This window comes from Manis pentadactyla, unplaced genomic scaffold (assembly GCF_030020395.1).
Source record: "Manis pentadactyla isolate mManPen7 unplaced genomic scaffold, mManPen7.hap1 scaffold_578, whole genome shotgun sequence".
Taxonomy (NCBI): Eukaryota; Metazoa; Chordata; class Mammalia; order Pholidota; family Manidae; genus Manis; species Manis pentadactyla.
The window spans coordinates 41255-47515 of NW_026644965.1; the positions used below are offsets into that span (position 1 = coordinate 41255).

At 44.1% G+C, this 6261-nt stretch overlaps 1 pseudogene; it reads left to right on the forward strand.

The window, feature by feature from the left end:
- Positions 1-2217: 2217 nt before the first annotated feature.
- Positions 2218-5700, forward strand: LOC130682457 (eukaryotic translation initiation factor 3 subunit J-like; annotated as a pseudogene).
- The last annotated feature ends 561 nt before the right edge of the window (positions 5701-6261 follow it).

Genomic DNA, 6261 nt, shown 5'->3' on the forward strand with positions numbered 1-6261 from the left:
TGTTAGGTGTTTTATTCTGTACTGTTTTGTGTTTCCTGTGACTGCTTTTGTGGGTAGTTGATTTTTTTTTTTGCCTTTAGTTAGTGTTTGGTTGATCTGCTTTCTTTGGTGTGATTTTGCTTTCTCTGATGACATCTATTTAGCCTTAGGAGTGCTTCCATCTAGAACAGTCCCTTTAAAATATCCTGTACAGGTGGTTTGGGAGGCAAATTCCCTCAACTTTTGTTTGTCTGGGAATTGTTTGATCCCTCCTTCATATTTAAATGATAATTGTACTGGATACAGTACTCTTGGTTCAAGGCCCTTCTGTTTCTTTGCATTAAATATATCATGCCATTCTCTTCTGGCCTGTAAGGTTTCTGTTGAGAAGTGTGATGATAGCCTGTTGGCTTTTCCTTTGTAGGTGATCTTTTTTCTCTCTCTGGCTGCCTTTAATAGTCTGTCCTTGTCTGTGATCTTTGCCATTTTAATTATTATATGTCTTGGTTTTGTCCTCGTTGGGCCCCTTCTGTTGGCAGTTCTGTGCCCCTCCATGGTCTGAGAGACTATTTCCTTCCCCAGTTTGGGGAAGTTTTCAGCAATTATTTCTTCAAATACACTTTCTATCCCTTTTACTCTCTCTTCTTTTTCTGGTTTTCCTATAATGCAACTATTCTTCCATTTGGATTGTTCACACAGTTCTCTTAATATTCTTTCATTCCTGGAGATCCTTTTATCTCTGTATTCCTCAGCTTCTCTGTGGTCCTGTTCTCTGATTTCTATTCCATTAATGGCCTCTTGAACCTCTTGAAGTCTGCTCTTAAGTCCTTCCAGAGATTGTTTTATTTCTGTATTCTCCCTCCCTACTTGCTCCTTTAGCTCTTGTGTATTACTCTGCAAGTCGATCAGCATGTTTATGACCTTTATTTTGAATTCTTTTTCAGGAAGATTGGTTAAATCTATCTCCCCAGGCCCTCTCTCAGGGGTTGTCTGGGTAATTCTGGACTGGACCAAATTCTTCTGCCTCTTCATGGTGATAGAGGTAGCTATACGCAGGCAGCGTGCGTGTCAGCTTGGAGAACAAAGTCCTTTCCTGTTTTCTGTTCACCTTGCCCTTCTCTGCTGCCTGTGTCAGTTACTGGCACTCCTGGAGCAGACTCTGGACAAATCCCCTAAGCTGCCATGGGCATGGTTGCCATCAGGTTAGCACAGAGCCCACCGGGAAGTCACGGGCATGCTGGGGGTTCTTGCCTGTGAGAGTGGCGCCCCTCTGCCTGCACTGGGCAGCTGCACGCTGACTGCGGTCTTTGGGTCTGGCGCAGGCGGCTGTAAGCTGGGAGGAGATTCTGGGCAACTGCTGGGGGCGTGGCTGCTCTGCCGCCGCTGCGGGTACGTGCAGTCACTCCTGGGCTACTGGGAAGCCCTTGTTGGGGGCCACACCGGCTGTTGGAACTACTGGCAGGTTGGTTATTGTCATGAGGGGCTTCAGAGCTGCTCTGCTGCCCAGCGGGTTATGGCACCTGGAGTTCCCCAGGACTCCCAGCTGCCGCGCTGAGTGTGCTGGGATGACTCCTTTCAGCTGTGAGGTCCCTGGCCCTTTAAGACTTTCAGAAAGTACTCGCATTTCTTTTGTCCCAGAGGAGCTGGTTGTGGGGACCCCTCTCAGATTTTGCTTTGCCATTTCTCTAATATCCAGCACACCGTGCACTGTGTCTGCGGTCTCAGTGCAGATTACCAGAGTTGGTTGTTTAGCAGTCCTGGGCTTCCACTCCCTCCCAGCTCAGACTCATTTCCTCCCGCTGGGGAGCTGGGGTGGGGAGAGCATTCAGTCCCACCCGGCCACGGCTTGAATCTTACCCCCTTCGTGAGATGCTGAGTTCTCACAGATGTACATGTACCAGGCTCTTGTACTGTATCCACTGGTCTCTCTTTTAGGAATAGTTATATTTGCTGTGTTTTCAAAAATATATATGGTTTTGGGAGGAGATTTCTGCTGCCCTACTCTCGCCACCATCTTGGCTCCTACCCCCACATCCTGAAAAAGTTTTATTTTTCTCAAGTTCCAAGTGTTTCTCCAGTCACCTCTGGGGATGAGTGCATGTCACCAGCATCCAGCACCCAGTCTGCTTTCCAGCTAGGACACCTTTCCAGGTTTCTGACTCAGCTAGCTCTTTTACAAAGACTTGAACACCTACAAAAATGTAGGATGCGGCCCCGTGCCGGCCATCCAGAGCAAAGCCAGTGATTCACCTCCGCCGCGCCAGCTCCGCGCTCGTTCCGCGCACCCACGCGCACACCTGGCCCGAGATGGCGGCGGCGGCAGCGGGGGACTCCGACTCCTGGGACGCGGACACGTTCTCCGTGGAAGACCCGGTGCGGAAGGTGGGGGGCGGCGGCGGTCCTGCTGGTGGGGACCGCTGGGAAGGTGAGGACGAGGACGAGGGCGTCAAGGATAACTGGGATGACGATGATGACGAAAAAAAAGAGGAAGTAGCAGTAAAATCAGAAGTAAAAGTTTCAGAAAAGAAAAAAATAGCAGAGAAGATAAAAGAGAAAGAACGGCAGCAGAAGAAAAGGCAAGAAGATAATAAAAAGAGGTTAGAAGAACATGAAGAACCTAAGTGCTAACACCAGAAGAACAATTAGCAGATAAACTGCGGCTAAAGAAATTACAGGAAGAGTCAGACCTTGAATTAGCCATAGAAACTTTTGGTGTTAATAACACAGTTTGTGGAATAGATGCTATGAACCCATCTTCAAGAGATGACTTCACAGAATTTGGAAAGTTACTAAAAGACAAAATTACACAATATGAAAAGTCATTATATTATGCCAGTTTTTTGGAAGCCTTAGTTCGAGATGTATGTATTTCATTGGAAAGTGATGACTTGAAAAAGATTACCAATTCATTGACTGTACTTTGCAGTGAAAAACAGAAGCAAGAAAAGCAAAGCAAAGCCAAAATGAAGAAGAAAGGTGCGGTTCCTGGAGGGGGATTAAAGGCCACCATGAAGGACGATCTGGCAGATTATGGTGGTTATGATGGAGGGTATGTACAAGACTATGAAGACTTCATGTGACATTTTATCTTCTCCTGGTGTCTTCTTTCTGTTGCCCACAATCCCTTCAACATGTAGCACAACTTCCTTTCCTTTCAGTTCTGCCAAATGCTACAATCAGAAGTGCAGTATCTTTTATGCTGGTTATTTAACCCCTTGACACTTAGGTGCTAATGTGTGAACAAGGGAACTTGGATCTTGCTGCCAAGGGGTTAAAATTGGGAACCTCAGTTGCTACTAAATCATAGTTAAAAAAAGAAACCTAATAATGTTGTCATTGTTGTTGATTCCACAAGAACAGTCACTAAATTGGAAACTAAAGTTGCAAAACGACGAAAAATCTGTGTAGTATTTACCAGCACCATTCAGTAATACAGCCTTATCCATACCTCCTTGAACTACTTCATAACTTGTCAAGAAAAGCAGTTTGCAACAAGGGAATGTGGTGTGCACCTAGTATTAAAATTGCTTTGTCTTAAAATTGAGCATGAGGATATTAGAAATACATTGTGAAGAAGACTGCTCAGAGTGAAGATACCGTGGCTGAAAAGCACTAGTTTGATACTTAAAATCAAATGACCAAACCCTCCAACTTTGAATCTGAAGAAGGTAAACCTCTCCATTATTGCATTACAAGTTGTGGAATCTCTTGAATGCAGCATAGACTGTCTAGTTATATTTATCAGACTGTTCTACTGATGGAGTACTTCAGGTTGGGGAGGGGATACTACCTGTTTTATTTGCCTCTTTTAAGTGTCTGAGAAACAAATCTCCTTTGTTCTCCTAGGCTACAATGGAATAACTTTAACAGGGTTTTGGCATTTACTTCCCTTTATAAAACATGCTCAGCAAACTGCACCAGTTACAGTTTGGCAAATTGTTATGTTAACAATTATGACATCGTCAATGTTTTATAAAGCAACTAATTTAATAAAATCACTATTGTGAGGACTTAATTGTGTTATCTCCCAAGAGATATTTTTGGAGAGTAGAGAACACCACTCTTGGGACTAGAGTTCTCAATATGCTTACAAAGCTTAATAAGTGCTTGATAAGTAGTTAATAGCTTTAAAAGAAAAATGAGTCGCCAGGCCCTTAAGTGCTACCCTAGAGCAACAAAGGTATAGGGCTGCCTTCTTATTTATTTGGGGAAATTGTTTAGATACTAAAGCCTAACTAGGTACCTAGAAGAACTATTTATTTGGAGTAATTGCACTTATAACTCAGGTTATGCCTCTAAGCATAGATTGGGTGATTTTTATTATATATTGTCTTTTAAGCAATTTAACCAAATTGGTGGTTGGAGTCTTTTTTTGAAACCATCACAAAATCAAAAGTAGGGACAAAACAGAAGATGTTCTTAATTTCTCTTACATAGGAAATTGTGGTCTATGGAACTTTGATTGAGACTCCTAAGTGGAAGACAGGACCATCTAAATGATTTGAGGAATTAACAAAGCAGTGACTACAGAGCAATAATGACAGCAAATAAAGAATGTTTTAAGACAGACAAGGGCTATGATTTCCTTAGCAGTAATAATGACATACACTGAATTTAAAATTATTTTATTACAGAGATCAGTTTCTAAGAAATGGGAATGTATAATCTGTTACTGAACTGTGTAAATAATATTAAATTCCTTTGAAACTGGAAAAAAAAATGTAGGATGCTAGGATCCCTGCCAGTACAGGCGGGGTCTTCTCACTGTGTCTGTAATATGGAGGATGCTGAGTGGCACTGGTTGGCTCTTGACACCAATCTCTACCCCCTTCTCTGCAGGTGTTGGAAGCCCAGGAACATTTCACAGATGCCCTTGACAGCAGAGTTCCACCAATAAAATGTACTTGTGTGAAATCCGGAGGGTAGAAAGGAGGTGGAAGCCGTTCTTTCCTCCTCTGGGGCGGCAGATGTACAGGCTGCATGTTGGCCTCCATGCACCCCACCAGTCACCAGGCAGCAATGACCTCAGCAGTAGTTTCCAGAAGTTTCCTGGGTTCTGAGTGGCAACAGCAACTGTGAGTCTGTGGAAAGCAGCTACAGCAAAGTAAACTGAAAGCTAGTGGGGTGCAGTGCCCCCACCCTCAGCTTTCACCACTAGCCCCTCCAATGAAAAGAACCAATTGTTTGTATACAAGCTTTCTGTTTGTTTGTTTGAAATATCTACAGTGATTTCTGTTTTCCTGTCTATGGTAACTGTAAAATGTCTGCAAATTCTTTGAGTCTTTTTTCTTCAAAAGGTTTCAATGTGAGCTGGATTTAGTGACTGACTTTTAACCATTCATGTTATGTGACAGAAGTGATGCTATATGCTTTCTGAGGCTAGGTCATAAAAAGTGTAATTTCCATCTGTCTCCCTCTCTGGATTGCTCACTCTGGAGGAGGCCAGCCATCACGCTGTGGGGACATTCAATCATGGAGCATGGGGACAGGCCCATATGAGGAGGACTGAGGTGCCCTCCAGCATCCGGCACCACCGTGGGAGCCATGTAAGTGAGCAGCACACCTTGAAAGTGGACCTCCAGCCTGTGAAGCCTTCAGATCTGCAGCCCTGGCAGAGATCTTGAGACCCTCATGAAAGACCCAGAGCCAGAACTGCCCAAACTACTCCTGAATTCTTGGCTCACAGAAATTGTGAGGAATAAATGTTTATTGCTATTTTAAGCCACTATTTTGCTGTGATCTGTTGCACAGCACCAGATAATCAATACACTGTCTGATGCAGGGGTTGAGCCAGATAGACGTGAGACTCTCTGAGCGGGTGTAGTAATGAATGATGCCCACGGGTGGTTGGGGACTTTGGCTCTAGACTCTAGCTCTTCTCTACCATAATATTTGCCATGCCAACAACCCATAGACATTCCTGGGCACAATGTTCCTTGACCTCCTATTATGTAAAGAGGACAGAAGTACCAAATGTGCAAATATAAAGTATGGTTTTATTGTTTCTTGGGGAAACTTACAAAGAGAATGGTAACAGGGGATTGGGCCAGACTTAGCTGGCCCAGGTGCCCATTGGCTAGGGGCCCTGTAGGGAGGGAGCCTGCCTGGAATGTATCACGTTTATACGATGGCAAGGCAGGAACATCTACACGACTAACAGTGGAAACTCCAATGATGAAAGAAGCGATCTCATTAGAAAGGTGGAGGCTGTTTTTCCATTGAGCTGGTTGGTTCCTGCTGAACTAGCTCTGCTGAGCTACTGAAAGGGGAAAGGGACTATGT